Source organism: Amblyomma maculatum, chromosome 2, assembly GCF_055883805.1.
Source record: "Amblyomma maculatum isolate TAMU_Amacu chromosome 2, ASM5588380v1, whole genome shotgun sequence".
Taxonomy (NCBI): Eukaryota; Metazoa; Arthropoda; class Arachnida; order Ixodida; family Ixodidae; genus Amblyomma; species Amblyomma maculatum.
In genome coordinates, this window is record NC_139345.1 from 18,120,339 (window position 1) to 18,138,809 (window position 18,471).

The 18,471-nt window shown below is 48.5% G+C and overlaps 1 protein-coding gene across 5 annotated transcripts in view; it reads left to right on the plus strand.

Annotated features, from left to right (window-relative positions):
• LOC146198079 (uncharacterized) overlaps nucleotides 1–18,471 on the plus strand; it is a 140,633-nt gene that overhangs the window by 15,549 nt on the left and 106,613 nt on the right. Inside the window, exons 1-2 of one of the 5 annotated variants that reach the window (XM_084593390.1) lie at nucleotides 1,603–1,813; nucleotides 6,496–6,558. The exons of 3 other annotated variants lie outside the window; for them this stretch is intronic. The gene's annotated coding sequence lies outside the window, so the exon portion shown is untranslated. Of the gene's footprint in view, nucleotides 1–1,602; nucleotides 1,814–6,495; nucleotides 6,559–18,471 lie in introns of those variants that run through there. One more of the 5 variants, XM_084593388.1, reaches the window with a different exon arrangement.

Genomic DNA, 18,471 nt, shown 5'->3' on the forward strand with positions numbered 1-18,471 from the left:
TTGGGGCGAGCGGATCTCGTTACGCGCACTGTGCTGTTATCGTAAGATTTTGCCATTTGTTTCTTTTTAATCGATATGAATTTCTCTTTGCTTCCATTCCTGGGATCTGCGATCCACCCATCCTTGTAGTACTATGCAATGGTGTCGTTCTTCATCCCCCTTGCTTTGCACGTATATATTCATGTCGGCCGCACTCTATCCCTCATGAGTTCATCTGAGCGCTCTTTGTGTTGCCTGCGGCGAGGAGAGCGTGAATGCAAGGGCGCACCTTGGAAAAACAAGATATGTATAGTGTACGGTGTTCAGTGTCCCAAAGCAACACATATAGGCTACGAAGAACACCCCAGTGGAGGGCTCCGGCGTAATCAAACAGTCTGGGATTCCTCAACGTGCATCGATATCGTGGCACACCCACATCGTGTGTTTTGCTTCCATCGAAACGCGGTCGGGATCGAACTCGCGTTTTCGGGCTCAGCAGCTGAGTGGCCAAGCAGCTAAGCCCGCACGGCGGGTAGAAGAGAAATAAAAGACAGAAAGAAAAAAAGAGAAACAAAAGAAGAGAAATAAAATTTGGTTTCTACAGGCACGTTCCAGCAATGCCTATAGCTAAATGACAGGAAAGGGCCACACATTTCGGTGCATGGTATCGGAACACCATCTGAACAGAGAGCCAACCGTTTTTAAAACATCGGCGTACAGCAACAATGCGCGTGTTATTGAAGTATATCATGAAGTATTATAGACATTTACCTTTTATATATGTATGTATATATATATATATATATATATACATATATATATATATTCTAGACGGCAATAATAACTCATCTTAAGGGATCCGGTGACGACCTGTAAGCAAGTTTTCGCGGTCTATACGATGAGGAGCGCAAATAATTAAATGCGAGAGCAATCTTTCGCTCGAATATTCACGGCCGCCAGTTTCACTCTTCACTGAGACAGCCGTGCTTGCTTTCTGCGACGCACACCTCTGCACAGTGGACAGCAGTGAAATTTTTACAGTGAGTTGAATATTGTTTAGACTGCCCCATGGCACGACACCTGAATGTTCGGTGCCGCCATAACAATAATTAAAAGGTCCGTCATAATATGTAGTCTTCCTCTAATACTAACCAGTTGTCTTCGTCAGACACCGCGTACATTTTAACGCACATTTTTATTTTTGTTCAGTTTGCAACAAATGCAACAAAATTTAGCAGTCTAAAGGCTACTGGAAGGCACACAATGCAAGCTATGCTCCACAGTCGGCTTTTCAAGAACGGTAAATAACGCAGTAAATAATGCTTCGTGCAACGGCGACAGGGGTAGCACGTCGTCCGCCATTTTGTGCTCACAATGTTTTGCCGCCAGTTGTAACGTTATTCATCCATCCTTTATAAAAGCAAGAAGTCATTATCTTCTGCTCCGCCTCGGCAAGGTTCGGGATGCAAAGCTGAGGCAGAAATGACCTCTTGAAGGCGCCAAGCACAGCGTATCGGTCTCGAAAAAGGTATCTCCAGCGGAATGAATGATGCAGCACGCGAGCCCCTGGAACTACGTGGAGTGGTGGCGCTGGAGAGCGTCGCGTCCTCCGCTCGCGCCCAGCGCGGCGCCCGCGACAGACTCGGTTGCTGCCGGTCTTGCGCTTCGTTTCGACGACATGGCGTGCTATCGGCGCGCTGACGGCGCCGGAGACGGGGACCTCGTGGTTGATCCGAGATAAGGGCCCGCGACAAGTCCCACCGTCAAGCCCGCTTGCATCTGTGTTTCGGTGTGCGCGGCGCGAGAAATACAGAAGAATCGAGGCTGTCATTTGGTGAGTGGAATTCTGCTGACAATCGTTGCGTGCGCTTTCAGCCATTGTTATTTTGCCAAAACAAGGTGCGAACACAAGGAGAAAGACTCAACGTTGTTCTCTCTATAGTTTTGACTGATTGTTTGAATATTGCTTTCGGAGCTGTTTCTGCTGCAACGATATGCCTCCAGGGTGCAGCTCTTGTCAAACAGAGAGCAGAGCTTCCAGCTGGCCACTTCTTTTCGTCCTGAACCCCGACAGTCTTCGGTTCCTGCCATTGCACTATAATTAACTGATCAAAAGCCTGCTTCAGGCAGCCTTGAATGCTGTTTAGCGACGGGCACACAGCATACTGAACCCGTGCTCGCCTGTGTTTCCTGCATACTGGAATAAAGTACACGCGCTTTCTCTACCAGTCCCCCACTTACACTGTGTATGTTGTTACCAGAGTCAAAATATAGCCCATCAGCCCACCATATAATCAGCACTGTAATGCTCTTCGAAAGCTGTTCGATAACAGTGTATGAATCTTGTGGCTGTTGTACTGAAATAGCCGTGCCTCCTAATATTGCCCACCGCGTTCTCTTTTCTGGCAGTCTCCGTTTTGCTTTATTACGCAGTAAACTGGCGCCGTGTTCACTGTTCTGGACATTGAACTTATGATACGAGGATGATTGACTTATTTGCATACACCTTCAAGGCTGATCGTATTATAATAGATGTTAATTACAACAGCAGGCAAAAAGAAACAATTCATGCGATGGTCTCTAAATTTTGAAGGTCCCTAACTAGATAAGCTCGAACCAGTGACCTGATATTTTGTTAACGCATCTTGTCACTGTTTTCACGCCGACATTTTTTGTACAGCATGCTCACGTCATTTTAGATGAAAAAAAAAAATGCACTTGAACGTTCAGCGCCGCACAGAACAACGCAGTCCTCATATAAAACAATATAGGCGTTCTTTATTGTTTCATTAATAAGGGTTTACAGGCAAAATAGCGAAAAAAGTATTCAAGAGAAAGGTTCTGAGGTCGCGTATAAGTCTAACGAACGATTGTGCACGAATTTGTAGTTCTCGATAATGTATGAACGAAAGAAAGAAGTATATATGGCAGGCGCCTTACAAACAGAAAGGATACGATCCTGTCAAAAAAAGGTGGATCCAGACATCATGAGCTCTGAATGCTTCACTCGGCTGTAGTTCCTGGGTTCGCAACTTGAGACACTCAATGTAATTGGCAGCTCTGTCGACGCATCTCATTTAGTGACCTGCGCAGAGGTAGACTTCTGAAGAGAGCTTCGGACCATTTCTTTTCTCTCGACGTTAGGCCACCACTTCGTGTTAGCAATTCGTACTTCATAATATGATGTGATGTTCCGACTTCAGGTTCAGCCCTATATCCTTTTAAGCAGGGTTCAACGGCCAACTTGACGCAGCCATGTTGAGGCGCGATAACAGCGGCGTGGAGGGTGGGAGACGTGGGTCGGAGAGAACGTGCGAGCCCATTTCTTTTCCCACGAGCTCGTGCATGCGCCAATACGACACCACGCCTCAGACGTACTGACTGAAGACCGGGTTTCCGCTTGTTACCATATACACCTGAGTCCGCGGCTCCAGAAACAGAACACGCCTGTCTGTGATGTGCGCCGACGACACGTACACCACTTCGGCGGGCCGGGAAATGCAACAGAGAAACATTCGAGAAACGCATCCCTTCGCTGCCCGTGAACAGGACGTGGGTGTGAGATACCCCCCACTTCCTCAGAGTTTTGTTTCCTGCCGCTCACATGAGCCGGATGAGGATAATGTGTCCGGACGCGTGGCATTGAACTTCTTAATTCGGCGCCGGGCGACGCATTTTTATCGCCCCCCCCCCCCCCCCCCTCCCCTTATGGTGATTTTCATGCTACTCGCTGTGGAAAGGAACAAAAGAAAACATCTTCAATAATTTACCTCCATCCGTCCTTCCCTCTCCGCGACCTAATGGCACACGCATTTGACTACCAAGCTGCGGAATAGTTTCCAATACGGTCAAGCAGGGCCCTCAGTACAACAACGGGCCATCGATGGAGGTGGCGCGGTGCAAGAGCATGCAAGAGAGTGAGTGACATCAATAGTTTCATGTCGGCGCAGTACTTTTGATTAAAGGGTAGCCGTGCCACCAACGTGATGGCATTGGAACACGCGCCGAGTCGTGCTGCACGCTGGCACATGTTGCGCTGCTAGCGGTCCTGAGCGTCCAGCAGCAACTAACACAGTTATTATTGCTAGCAAGAGGAGGCGTCCTCATACCGTTGTTTAGTCTTACCGTCTACAGCGCTTAGAACTGGACAGCACACCCCACCCTACAGCTTAGATATATTGGATAGTCACGCGAAAAATCGGCTAGGAACTTTTGCGAAAAAGTATTCTAGCACACAATGTGCGAATAAGCAATAAAACGCGTAGAATAGTCGGCTGCATGCATTTTTGCTCCTGTAGTGTTGGGCTTCAGTGCAGTACCTTTCGTTTGAGAGAAAATCCCTCCCCCCCCCCCCCCCCCTCGCCATTTTTATCACAGGTATGCTGTGTATCGCACTAACGTGTATTGCACTATAAAATTTCCGACAACGTTGCATAGCTACCGCGCTTTTAGGTGGAGTCGAGCTTGGGTTGTTCTGTAGTGACTGGATTAGTATTCATGTATCAGTTAATGTGAGAACTTTGAAAAGCGCCATCCGCTTCATTCCACAGCATTGTTTGCTAGTACGGAAAGCAGTCATAAAAGGAAGGCGGCTTCCAGAATCCTTCAAAAAGTCCTTGAAGTCTTTGATCTGAGCTCCCGGACGGACGGAACATATACCCTGGTTGGTGATAGTGTGAATAACGACGCTAATCTGCCGAGTCATGAAGAAATTCATAATCGTGTTCTCACTTTTGGTATACTTCATATAGATTCACCGTGTAGTAGATATACGTGCATCGGGACGCATATCACGGAGAACTGGAGGGAACCTATCTGGACACCCTAAATCGTTTTGAATTACTACACCTGAGCGCGTATGGAAACTATAATGCGCATGCACACCTGTAACAACTCGCGTGAGCGTGGGCGACACACCTTGTATTGTTTAACGTAGTAGAAGTGAAGCAAAAATGCGATGTAATTTGCAAAAAGAAACAACCTTTATTGCTTCCAAAATATCTGCGGTGCTATAGAATGGGAGTACTGTATGTTCCTTGCGTTGTTCCCCGAGACAGTTGCCATGAGTCCGCTTAGGCGATGAAAGGGCGCCGCATTCAGCCGGATGCAAATGAAGCAGAGGTGCGTTCTTCCCGTACAGCTCCGTTATCGCGTATTCCGCAGGAAATGCTTCCCTGCCTGCTCTTGAGGCGCGCGATAACCGAGCAGTGTCGCCATAACGGGACGAAGCGTCGAAGTCAAGGAGCGGTTGCCGCAGCTATCTCCGGTGCAAAGGATGCACACGCTATCTGCGTCTCTTTAACTGGGAGGTGTAGTACCGTGTACGAGGACTGCCCATCTGGTCGGTTATCTGTCCTTTTCTGCAGGTTCGGCCCTTCTTGGTTTCCTTTCAACATATGGTGACTCCCCGCGCCCTCCATCTCTGTTATCGATATAATAGTAATGACAACATAGACTCTGCGAAGGAGCGAAGGTGGCCTGAACTTCCATATTCAATGCCGTTGTAGTCATTTCTAACTGAATTACTGAGGCAGCCGTTATAGCTTCCTAAAGGAACCATCTTTATCTACCCTTCGCTTTTACCGTGTCCTATGGTTAGGAAGCTTTTGCACACTGCGATAACCGCACGTAACATGGCACTGTCATTACATTCTCCAGTTTCAGCGTGCGTATTGTAGTCATTGGTTTCTGAACTCGCATGGGCCGGCCGCACTTTGCAAGTTCTACGTACTAATTAAATGTTCTGTGGCACCAAATTTAACGTCACATTTGGTCGGTTTGTCACAGGAAAACTACAAAATATGCTTCGAACCAAGTATCTTCTCCGCAAATTACAATTTCCCTCGTTAGCCTTACACAAGCTTGCTGGGCGTGAGCAACAGAAAACTCCTCCTTGTTAACTATATCGACGATCAAATTACTTGCGTATGAAAGGTGGACGACGAGGAACTATATGTATACACTCGGCAGCATCATTTCCTGGTGATCAGACCAGCATCGGCACAACGGATTGCGCACAGACCTCGAGTAAACATCTTTGTCCTTCGCAATTTGTTCCTTTTCGGCAGCCATAACGTTGAAGACATACAGGCTCACACATATGAGTGAGTCAGCAGGCGCGTGTGTTTCAGGGGCAGAGCCCGAGCCCCTAATTATGCCCTGAATAGCATCACACTCACTCTTATGAAGTACCCGACGCCAACGCATCCATCTCTCAACGGCCCGCTGACTTTCACCGCTCAGCCAGCCGGCTGAAATGAATGCTATACGGAAAGAGGAGGAAAGAGAGGCCCGAGTGAATCGTCGCGTGTATCTTTTCTCTGTCCTGCGCGCGAAAGCGTCGTGCCATAATAACTGTGCAGTGGTCAGCGAGCTGCGTAGCTGACGTTCATTAATAGCGAGCTGGAGTAAAGTTGTTCTCCGCGAATGATGGGTGTCTTTGCTCTCGTGTCCACTCAGTGGATAACTAGTGAATCATAGCTAACAGCCTTGTGTCGATTTATCCCGCCATCCTAGCCTCCCGACAAGCTGATACCAGCTCCGCAGCTCCAACAACACTGCATGGTTCTAACAAGATGTGTATGCATTCGCTCTGTGCACCGTTTCTGCGGACGGCTGGGACTTTTCCTTCGTCCGGCCGGCTGCACTCTTTTTTCTTCCTGCTTCCTCGCATATATCACCACGCAAGCAACCCACGCAGCCGGCTTGCGTGGGGTGCGTGCAGGGCCTCCGCCCGGGTGGGCAGGGTTTCCTTCGCCGATGAGAAGCACCCGATCTCGACGACGCCATTCTTAGAGGGGGACAGAAGGGCCCAAATGGGGCTGAGGGCATGTCGCTGACCTAGAGGCGCCGAATGCAGGCATACTCTTTTATGCGGGATGTTAGCCGGATCCATTTATTAAAAACTAAAAACAAATTGTCAACATTTCGCGATTATTTGCTGCTGGCTAACTGCCCGCTTACTTCTTTCGCGCATCCCATTCCAGTGGCGACGAGATCATAGAAAATTTGCAGTGTACCGTCTCTGCGCTTGGATGAATCTGCGCCCGGCGAGCGTCTACCTGGAAGTGCTCACCATACGATGCATCAGAGCATAGATGTAGCCGGTTTCAGTCGCGCATTCTCACTGGAAATAAACCAATACCCACATACAATTAACGGGGCAGGAAAATTTGGCGCACTTGATTCCACGGACCGAGAAACAACGATCGATGATGTGCACGTTGCAGATCTTTTTCATGGGGAAACCGACTGCAGCATTCATATGGACAGTTTGGCGTCCTTTCTTTGCGTATCCTCGTGTGGGGGGAAGCGACCTTCTAAAGCTGTCAAAGGACCTCGCGATCAATGCATACGTCACATACGCGGGATTAATAAAATTCATTGATATATAATTACCATGAATAATAGATGTATTACATGAATGACACAAGCTCGCGCTGTATGTACCCTGACAAGGTCTCGTGCTCAAAGCGAGGCTCGCACGAAGTTGCCTGCCGATGAGTTATCGATGTACAGCAATAAAGATAGCGAATAGCCGAACATACACATCTTTACGTCTGAGCTTGCGGGGCTCTCACTGCATCACTTTCACGCCTGCAGAGGTGGGTGGGTTATGGGTGGGTTCCAAAGAGTGAGTGTGTGAGGACCGTTCCTTGTCGCACGTATAAGTTAATGGAAATACATGTCAGAGAGGCTTAAAGTAAGCATTCCGAAAGCGTGTCGTTGCCCTACGCCATCCGGTTGGTGCATGCTACAGGGAACGGGGACAGGCATAGATGACAGACTACGACATTGCGAAAATATTAATAAACTAAAAAATTTTAGCGAGAACACACCAGTTCCATTCCCATTGCATTAATTAACCGCTGTCTGTCTGCAATAGTTTCCGAATATTACCTCGTACGGTTGCTTCGATAGGGCCGGGGCACTCGCATAGGTTTTTGCAGCTCGCCTTGCAACTCCCAGAAGAACGTTTTGCTGTCTCCTTTCGCATTATGCGGCTAACACTATGAGCTATATGAAGTCCTCTATTATGGCTCCTTGCGCATAAAATCCGCCATCGGCGTTGTGATCGAAAATTAACGGGCATGCTTCTGACAGGTAGTCGCTGGTACAGGTGACAGGGCCCGGCGGGCACTGGCTGGTCGTCTGGTTGTCAGACCACATGGCAATAGACAAGTATGATGGAGCTAACCGCCGAGGGGTAGCTCGACCCTTGGCGATGAGAGGGTGGGATGAGAATCAAGCCCTCCGGCACCCTGAGTGGATCTGACTGGAAGTCACTCCCTATTTCCGCCGGGTATCGGTGTATGACACACTGGGTGCAATCATTCCCATAGCCTGGTGCTCGGCTAGGGAAATAGGGGGAAATGGTTAGGGAAATAGGGGGAGAATGGGTGTTTGCCCCACCTTGAGAAGTCGAAAAATTTACTGCGCCATGGCAGTCTGATAGGGGCATGAGCTTAGGACATAACAACAACACCATGCTGTCATAGGGAAAAACTAATAGAAAGCGAAAGAGGACGCAGGGTACAGGCTTTTTCTTTCTTTCTCGCCCGGCTGAAATATTATTTCACATCAACTGTAGGCGAGTTCTTCGTTCTTATTTACAAGAATTTCATGGTTCCGTCTAAAAACAAACAAAAAAAAAGGCCCTAAGAAAGCTGTCGCCATTTTCTCTGAGCCTTTGCAAGGCTGTCCGAGTGGTGAACGTACGCAACTCAAATGTAGAAAAGCACCTGACAATGTCACTCGGATCGAGCGACCTTCATGATACGACGCTTGTGCAGTGATGAAGCCTCCCAACAACGCATTTGTCCCAGCACGTAGGAGCTTGACACGAATCTATAGTAGGCCAAGATACACCTGTGATAAACGGCAGCGGCCACGAAGGTGACACAGAAGTGAAGGTTCTGTACAGAAAAGTTTGCAAGGGTGACTTATTGAGCTACTTGGTAATTCGCAGCCATATGTAAACGGAAGAATCAACGGAGTAAGAAACCTTTATATAGGGTACCGCCTTTACTATTCGTAAACAAGGAACGGGGGCTGTTTCTAGTCGTGTAGGAAAGTACGAGTACGGAGTATACGTATTTACTAACTAGAACCCTGGTATTCTCCTCCCGAGACCTTTTCGTCCTTAGGAGTACCGCGCTGTCCCCACTGTAAGGCTGTGAAGCAAACACCGTTGCCGGGTTGATCTTCACCAAAGCAGTGCTTTAGAGCAACAAAGTGTATTTCTAGAAAACGAACACGTAGCCTCCGGAGCGTGGTCCGACAGTTACTCACAGTCGGAAGATGCCCATATTTGGGGTATATGAGACGAATGCAAATATCGTAGGCCGATTTTTTTTTTTTTTCAAACTATGAAGTTTCTGTGAAAGATTAACTTACCTTTGTAACGGTACGAATGCGTTTATCTGGCCTTTAATGGCTATAGTTAGTTACTCCCTTATTTCAAATCTACTTCGCCTTGAGTCAGCTCCCTGGACGCATCTTCCGAATTCCATGACGATATTTGCAACTGGGAGATATATATCTGCAACTGGGAGATATAAACTTTTCTTGTAGCGGGCGCAACTAGGCCAATGATGATTATGAAAAATAAAAGCGAATGAGAGTTTATTTCCTGCACCTGTCCTTCCTCCTCGGCCAGGCAGAAAGAAAGCTTGCTTAACGTCTTCGTATGTGCGCGCTGACAGTGAACAAACAAAGAAGGGACCCGCAAGAGACACAGCACACCAGTGCGTGTAACGCATACGTTCAGAGCTGCACCGCTGGCGTTCAACTGTCTCGCTCCAACGAAACGTCTCGCCGCGGGCTTGCACAACGAGATCATGTGCCTGGGCCTGTGCATGCGTGTGCGTATATGCGGGTGACCCTTCCCATGACGGGGCGCGCGCTGCCCCGAATAAAGATATGCACGCAGTCTTGGAGGAAAACAATTGGCCTTTGATGTCGTGATTCGTAATTAGGCGCCCGCATTGTGTTACAATCTTGGCTGCACTGTCGCGGCTGCCCGATGGCGATCCTCCGTGACGGTACATATACTACTGTACGTATGCGTTTCTCATTATTCATGTCGGCAGAGCCAGCTCGAGTCATTGCTTGAATTAGCTCCTCGGACCTTGTTTATTGTTATTGATTGTGTTATTACCCTTTCATCAGCGACCTTCCTCACGCATGCGGTGCCCCACTTTTGCAGGCGAGGGGCGGCCAGGTAATAGAGGGTGTGCGCGGGATAGGCGCTTTTGGAATGACTGTCCAGCACTACATCAGCGGTCTTTCGTCTGTACATGCTCATTTTTAAACACTGCGTTTGGAGAAGGTAGGCCGGAAAAGTGAATGTTGAGCAGGCTAGTAGGCAAGTGTGGCAATGCATGCATATTAGTCTACAGTTTGGCGCGAGTGAAAGGAAATCCGTGCTGAGAAAACAATGCTCTTTTGTTTGATTTTTACCCCGATGAATTGAAATTAGTGTTGTTGTTTTTTTATTAGTTCTCTTGGCATGGACATCTTGGTTCTGCAGTATGAGCTAACAAGAACGTAATCTCGCCAAGGCCTTATTTTGCTGGGTGCAAAACGTAATGGCGCTTATTTGGGGGAAACAAAAATTGATTTCCCGTGAACAGCAGCAGCAGAACGTGAGTTTGATATAACATGATTCTGGGCTGTCCTGCCGCAGTGTTTGACAGCAGCCACCTCTGTATGCAGTGGCTGAGCTGAGCTATCTCCGGTGTCCCTATGTTCAGTTCAGTTCAGGCGTTCAGTCGTGTCCGACTCTTCGTGACCCTATGGACCATGTCACGCCACGCTTTCCGGTCTCTCACTATCTTCTTAACATCACATAGCTTCATCTGCAATGCCTCGAGAATGCCATCTAACCATCGCGTTCGCTGCCTACCCCTTCTCCGGCGACCCTCAACCTTTCCCAACATCAAATCTTTCTCCAGCGACTCCTCTCTTCTCATCAGATGACCAAAGTAGCTGAGCTTTAACTTTAGAATTTGACCCTCCAATGAGCAGTCAGGGTTTATGGTCGACAATATTGACTGATTTGATCTTCTGGCAGTCCAAGGAACTCTTAAGAGTCTTCGCCAGCACCACAATTCAAACGCGTCAATTCTTCGGCGGTCAGCCTTTTTCACAGTCCAACTCTCGCATCCATACATCACAACTGGAAAGACCATAGCACGGGTTATACGGATCTTGGTTGGCAGACTAATGTCTCTGCTCTTTACTAGGCGGTCAAGGCTAACCATTGCTCTCTTTCCCAGAAGCAGGCGTCTCCTAATTTCATGGCTGCAGTCTCCTTCCTATGTGGTTGAAGTTAAACTCGGTGCCGCACTCGCAACTTTTTCCTTCCTCTTTCTGTCTGGTGCCCTCCACAAAAAAAGAAAGAAAAGAAGCTTGTGGTAGAGCATCCGCCTCGCATTCGGGAGGTACTAGGTTCGAGGTACCAGATGCCGCCGGTTTTTCAAAGATTTCCCCTGACCTAGTGCTCCGCTCTTCCAGGGTGAAATTCTTGGGAAAGGGATTATATATTCTTTTTAGAGCAAACATTTTCGATTCATGGCCCCTTTCCCAAGCATTTCACCCCAGAAGAGCCGAGCACCAGGTCAGGGGAAATCTCTGAAAAACCGGTACCCGGCGGCACCTGGTACCAGTCCGGCAGCGCCAGGGATCGAACTTGGCACCTCCCGAATGCGAGGCGGATTCTCTTCCACGAGCCTCACAAGAACTCGACATAGATCGCCTGACACTCTTGCATACATGCACCGAAGGCCGAATTTACTTTCAAAAATGAATAAGAAACTTATTTCCGCAGTCCGTCCTGCAGCAACCGGTCTCCGAACATCCTTGGGTTGGTTGTGCACATATATGTACCACATCTTTCTAAACTTGCGATTGCTGAGTGATTAGGCGGCCTTCGCGGCAGCTCATTTGTGTGCGAAGCCGTCTCGGCGAACTCCTCGCTCCTTCGCCTTCTCCTTCGAGACGCACATAAGATCCCCAGTGCTCAAACATTGACTCTTCGTCGAGACGAGAGCCGACGCGTCGTGACCGAAGATACCCACTTTTTGTAAGGGAGCCGCCGTTCCTGCTCTGTTTGCGTGCTCGTTCGATCGGGCGCCGACGCTGAAGAGACAACGGGTGGTCACGCAGCCGGGGCTCCGAGCTGCGGCAAAAGTGTGGCCCACAGATCAAAGCCACACACAAAAGCACACGCTCGTCAAAGTGGGGACCCACGCGCGCTTCTCCCGGGGGTGTTTCGTTCAAGAGTGGGCACTCACGATGAGCGTGACTTTTCCTGTTCCCTCCTTCGCTCTCCCTCCCTGGCTGGCAGATGGCACCGCACTGGGTGGGCGTATGCAAATCCGGCGTCGCGGACCGAGTGCCGTTTCTCAGCCGCCGGCGCCGCCTCGTGACCTGTAACGGTCAGTGTACCGACCGGCTTCGCGATGCCTGGTGGCCGTCACACGATATGACTTCTGACGTCTCCGAACGAGGAGAACGACAAGGGGCTTTATCACGCTCAACTGTCTCTCCACTCTCCTCTTCCTCCTCTCACCCAGTGCCACTTCCTCTCGTGGCCTATACAGTATCTTCATTATACTTCGACCAATTTGCACCGTAATTGTTCACACTGCCTCTACAACCCGTCGTGTTCCCGTGGTTTAGGTTACGAAGTAGACGCCTATTAACTGCATAGCCTTGATGGCACTAAATTTTCCAATGGCAATTAAAAGGATTTTAAAAATAAACTCTTGGATTAAGAACCTCAATGAACTTTGGCTCTCCCGCAGGACGATGAAGATACAGCGGCGCTACACTCGAGCCGCTTAATTGCAAAACAAATTACGGTTGCATATATCGCGTGTGCCTGTGAGCAGTTTTTTGCATCGGGGAACTTATGACACGTCGGGAGCGCGCTACGCATAGCAGGATGAAAGACGTTCCCTTTCGGTTAACATAATAACTATACACTTTCGTTCACACAGGAAACATTTATTACCGGGTGGCAAGCTTTTTGTAAGTGGCCAGTCTTTAGCCCTTTAAGCACCGTTTCTTTTGGCGAGCATCGAGAGAAATCTTTTTAAGTGCAACGAAAAAATATATTCCTCTTGTAAATCAGTTATAGAAACTATAATCTCGCTGTCTGACAGGATATATCGGCGGGGTGCATGGACGGAGATAAACCGCACGTTTCAGAGGACACTTTTAAGTATTTCTTAATATAGGGATCTTTAAATAGAAAAAAAAAAAAAATCTACCACATATTCTCAGCCGCGGCGGGCGTAATTTTATTTATTTATTTTATTTAGAACATACTGCAGGCCTACAGTAGGCCCAAGCAGGAGGGGCGAATACATAATACATGTAAAAAGAACAGGATTAGCAAAATTGAAAAAAATGTTAAATACAAGTTGTAACACAAAATACAACAATACATACAAGGCTCAAATGCAAAATACAAAAAGTAAACGTAGAAATAAATGGCTCTCAAATTAAATGCCGTGAAGAAAACATTGAGTCAAAAGAATCAGCTCTGGTTAAAAGATCTGGCGGACACCTGTTCCACTCCTCAATGGTGCGTGGAAAAAACGAGTATTTAAAGGCGTTAATCCTAGCACTGTAAGGGGTTAATGATTGTGCATGATGATTTCGTGTTTGGCGCGTAGTGTTAGGTTTAAGGAAGGGGTCTGCATTCATAGACAGTTTATGATTTTTTAGTAAGAAAAGTAGTTTCAGTCTTTGAATTTTCCGGCGCAGCTGTAATGTTTCAATACCGTGAGTTCTCATGAGGGTCGTTGGTGAGTCAGTTACATGATACTTTGAAAAAATAAAACGGACGACTTTGCGTTGAATCATTTCAAGGGCCTCGATGTTACGTTTAGTGTAGGGATCCCAGACGGTGCACGCATATTCTAGTGATGGCCTTATTATTGAAAAGTAGGTTAATGTTTTAAGTTCAGGTGGGGCAAGTTTTAGTTTATGCCTAAGAAAGCAGAGTTTACGAAAGGCTGAGGAGCATACGTTTGATACATGTTTATTCCAGCTAAGGTTTTTCGTTAATGTAACTCTAAAAACTGTTGTAATTAATAGCAAATTGTCTAAACGTCGCAGATAAGCATTTATATTAACGCCGCGGGGTTGTTCAATGTCAGCGTGCGCAGTTCGAAGCTAAGGATAAAACAATTCCAAATTAGATTTTGAAACGAACAAAAAAAAAAATAAAACTCACTTTTTCAAGCCCTGCAGCGCGAGAAATTCTGGCCGAAAAAAAAAAGATTAAAAAAAAGCACTAAACCGCAACCATGGAATCGCCGCGCATGAAGCTCGCTGTAAACAATACATCCGGTGGTGACGTGTTGCAACGACTATATCCGAACTTGTTGCCATGCTGTGCCATATCATGCATTTTCGTTTCCTCCGTCGCTCTCAAAAATAACGTCTACATAATTGGCAGCGACTGTTCGTTCTCCGTGCAACGAGCGGCGAAGGAAAAGATTGTATACGACGTAACACAATAGTGCATCATCATCATCATCATCATTATCATCATCATCAGCCTGACTATACCCACTGCGGGGCGAAGGCCTCTCCCATATTTCTCCACTTAACCCGGTTCTGTGCTAGCTGCATCCACTTGACCCCTGTGAACTTCTTAATCTCATCCGCCCACCTAACTTTCTGCCGCCCCCTGCTACGCTTTCCTTCCCTTGGAATCCAGTTTGTTACCCTCAGCGACCATCGATTATCCTCTCCTCGCACCACATGTCCTGCCCATGCCCATTTCTTCTTCTTAATTTCCGCTAGAATGTCGGTAACTTGAGTTATTTCTCTGACCCACTCTGCACGCTTCCTATCTCTTAATGTTACCCCTACCATTTTTCGTTCCACAGCCCTCTGGGTTGTCCTCAACTTAGGTAGAACACTCTTGGTTAGCCTCCACGTTTCATAGCGCATGCTCAATGACGCACGCCACCACCCGATGTAGGGTTTCCATCGAGCTTCATGCGCGTCTAATAACGCTCTGTTGAGCGGAGAAAAAGAGCAGAATTTCCTTGCGCTGCATGGCTCCAAAAAATGAGCTTTTCGTAATTTCAAAAACATAAGCCTTGCCCACGGCTTCAAACTCCCTACATTGGCATACACCATCCAACTGCGAAAATTGTAAAAGTAACTAGCGAGTCTAGCTGCGTAATTAATAGCGTTCTCGCATGCAGTAAATTGCATCCGCCGGGCCTGAGAGTTTGCTCCTGTCAATTTCGAGTTCCCTATTTCTAGGAATTTTTCAAAGTGTTCGTTGAAACACCCAGTATAATGTGCCACGCCTGCAACGTTCAGAAATTGCTGTTGAGAACGAGCTGCTGACCAAGACCGCTTTCCACAACGACGTGGCTGTCTCACACGTCGTTAGTCTGAGGGTGGTTGTGCGTTCGCTATAGCGCAACAGCAGCAACAGCAGTGTCGGCCGCTTTCTTTTAACCCTATATATGCGCAGCACTCACGGGGGAAGAGGCATCGTTCAGGCAGCTGTCATTGTGTCACTCTCGGGCGTCCCACCTGACGAGGCAGCGAGCTTCTCCGCTTCACTTCGGAGTTGGCCGCGGCTCCTCCACGTACAATGAATGCCATATGCGTACGCGGACGAAACGACGAAGCGACCCTCGAAATAGACGTGTTTTTTCGGCGTTTCGGCGCCAGTTTTTCTCCGCGTATCGTTCTGTGGTGGCCGAAGAAGGGGAAACGCACGCATCAGCTGCTGCTGCCTTCCCGGGAAAACTGCAACAACACGCGCAGCGAGAGCACGCGGGGAAGCGTGCACGTTACTCCCGCTCGCTCCGTTAAGGTAAATAAACTCACGACGCGCGTATTTACACAACCTTACGGAACCGCCACGGCCACATATCCAAGGTCTTCGCGATGGTGCGCGGTTTGCACGAGCTGCGGGCTTTTACGGTAATGGCTGGTATACGGCGGGAGTCTCGTCCTTTATGGATTCCGCATTTGACATGTCTGACGGCTCGACATTGCCACAAATCATGTCTATTTGAGAAGAATGATCAGCTGACATTCGTTTTGTCTTCTTATTTTATTTCTGAGTCATCCGTGTAAAGCCAGATGTCCCGTTCAGCGATTGTTTCAACGAAAGGAATGTCGGCGTGATGGTGGCACGGGAAGACAGCACCATAATCACAATTTTTTTATATTGGGCTTTGACATCACCGTTCATTCGAAGACCACGAATCAGTACGTGAGAAAAGCTTGGCCAGCGCAAGAAGACTTTAGAAGAGACGCTCCGAACAGCTTCATTCAATTTTATTGTTATCAGAAAATGTCGATCATATGGTTCCATTTGTCATGTTGGCGTTTGTCTTGCAGCGGAAGATACGTTTATCTTCCTAACTACCAAAACTTGTGACGTTCCTGCCGGAACGGTTCAGGTATCACCGTTGTGAAATCAGTGGCCTCAGAGATCCGCGTCCAAAAATCAGTGTCGACGCCTGCGGTTTACTTGCGAAATCGATCGGCGCAGGCAGTACCTCCATTTCGGGCTTTGGGCTTTCCTGGATTATCTCTCATTAAGGCGCAATACTTTGTCAATTAATCAGTGTCCATTTAATGCCAGCGGCGGACACGAGCTAACCCAGATATTACTTAGGAGTTGTAACTGCACAACCTCGTGCACCTTCAGCGTCGACGGCAGGAGCTAGCAACCCCTTTAAACTGTCACCTGGCGACACGAACACTACGAAGCCTCCGCGCGCAGCACACTTATTACGCACGGATGAATCACGGTCGTCCGCCTCCCGCCACGCAGCCGAAGTCGCCCTTAGTGTAACATGGCTCGTTCGGGCGCACCCTTCCAGTTTCACGTTTTATATGTACGCTTCTCGCTCCAGCTACTGGCACTGTACACAACGCGCGGAAGGCGTAGCTTCTCGCTGCCTTTCCCCTTCGCGGTGCTTATAAATATAACGCGCTGCATACGCTCCCAGCGAGCTTGTCCGCCGTACACTATAGCGGGAGCATCAAGGCGTGACTGACACCGCTACCGAAAGATAAGAACGCGGCTGCGCGCCCGCTAAAGGAGAGCCCAGGTTGGGGGAGGCGAAGCTGCTTCTGCACGTGCGAGAGAGAGCGACGCTGATCTATTTCAGGGCCTTTTGCCTGCGCGCCGAAGCCCCGCGGCGAGGGTGTACTGCCTGGACCAGGGACCTCGACCCCGCGATCCGAGGGGACGGACGGAAACAAGCGCCGAGTGAAAGCAGTTCTACGGCCAAGTGACGCCGAAGGCTCCCCACCCGTACAGCATGCGTCGTGTGTCATCGCATAAAGCCCTTGTGGATGGTGGTGGAAAGCACTTATTACAAAAGGAGAGGTTGCTTGGAGAGCCACCCCTAGTGGGCCGCGGCGGCCACTTGCTTGGCTCTCGTTTGTTTCTAGCGCTTTTATGCGTCTGTCTCCTATGGGGCCCCTTCGCTCGCTCTTGAAGGGCTACGAGTAACAAAGCGAGGTCTTGAAAGAGCGGATTATCCCTTCATGGCTCCCCCCTCGCCACCTTTTCTCTTCGTGCGTTGCCTTTGGAAGCTCACTAGGCAGGAGCAGGACGGACTTGAAGGGTCTTTTAAAAAGTTTAAACGACGCGTCATTGCGCTCGGTCTCGCAGTGACAGGCGCTCTTGATGCCTCAAGCGTCTGCAGTCGGGCTGTGGCTTTTCTCGGATCGTGCGCGAAAGCGAGCAGGCTTTGAATAGCCAGTACGTGTCGGTCGTTTGCGTGCCCTCAGTTTCACCCGTCAGAAGTTGCTTACGCGTACATTGGCGAAAGCTTCGAACATACTAGCAGTCAGGTTTACAGGCCGTTGGGCTGGGTGGGCCATGTACACCTGCACACCCGAAAGTGTTTAAGTCGGCGTCACAGTCTACGATAACACATACCAAACACAGCAAAACAACTTGTTTGATGTCTTAGGACGTTGAACTGACCAATTAGTATAGTTTAGTTTCTTTTCCTTCTTATTTTTTCTCACTATGAAGTGAAAAACGGAGCCAAGGGAAAAGCCGTTCAAGAACGGCTTGGAGTTGGGTTGTCCTTGGCCCCACTTATCGGGCACTGGCAGCAGCGAGAACAGCACAAAAAGCGGTGTTCTAATTTCCGGTGTTTAACCTCCCAAAGCGACTCAGGTGATATGAGAGACGCCATAGTAGAGGGTTCCAGAAATTTCGACCACTTGCGGTTCAGAAGGGCATATATTATTAGGTTTGTTGGTATACATGATATCAAAAGAAGAAAAAAAAGTGGTAGCGCCAAAAGACGCGGACATGGAAGGGGACACACACTGTCTCCTCCCTTTGTCCGTGTATTTTTGTGCTACGTTTTTTACTTTGCCAGCTGGATTGTTTCACGTGCGCTCGAGAACTGCACGGACCCGGGGCACCGGGCCTGAAAAATTTGTTTTGCAGGGCCCGGGCTGGGCGTG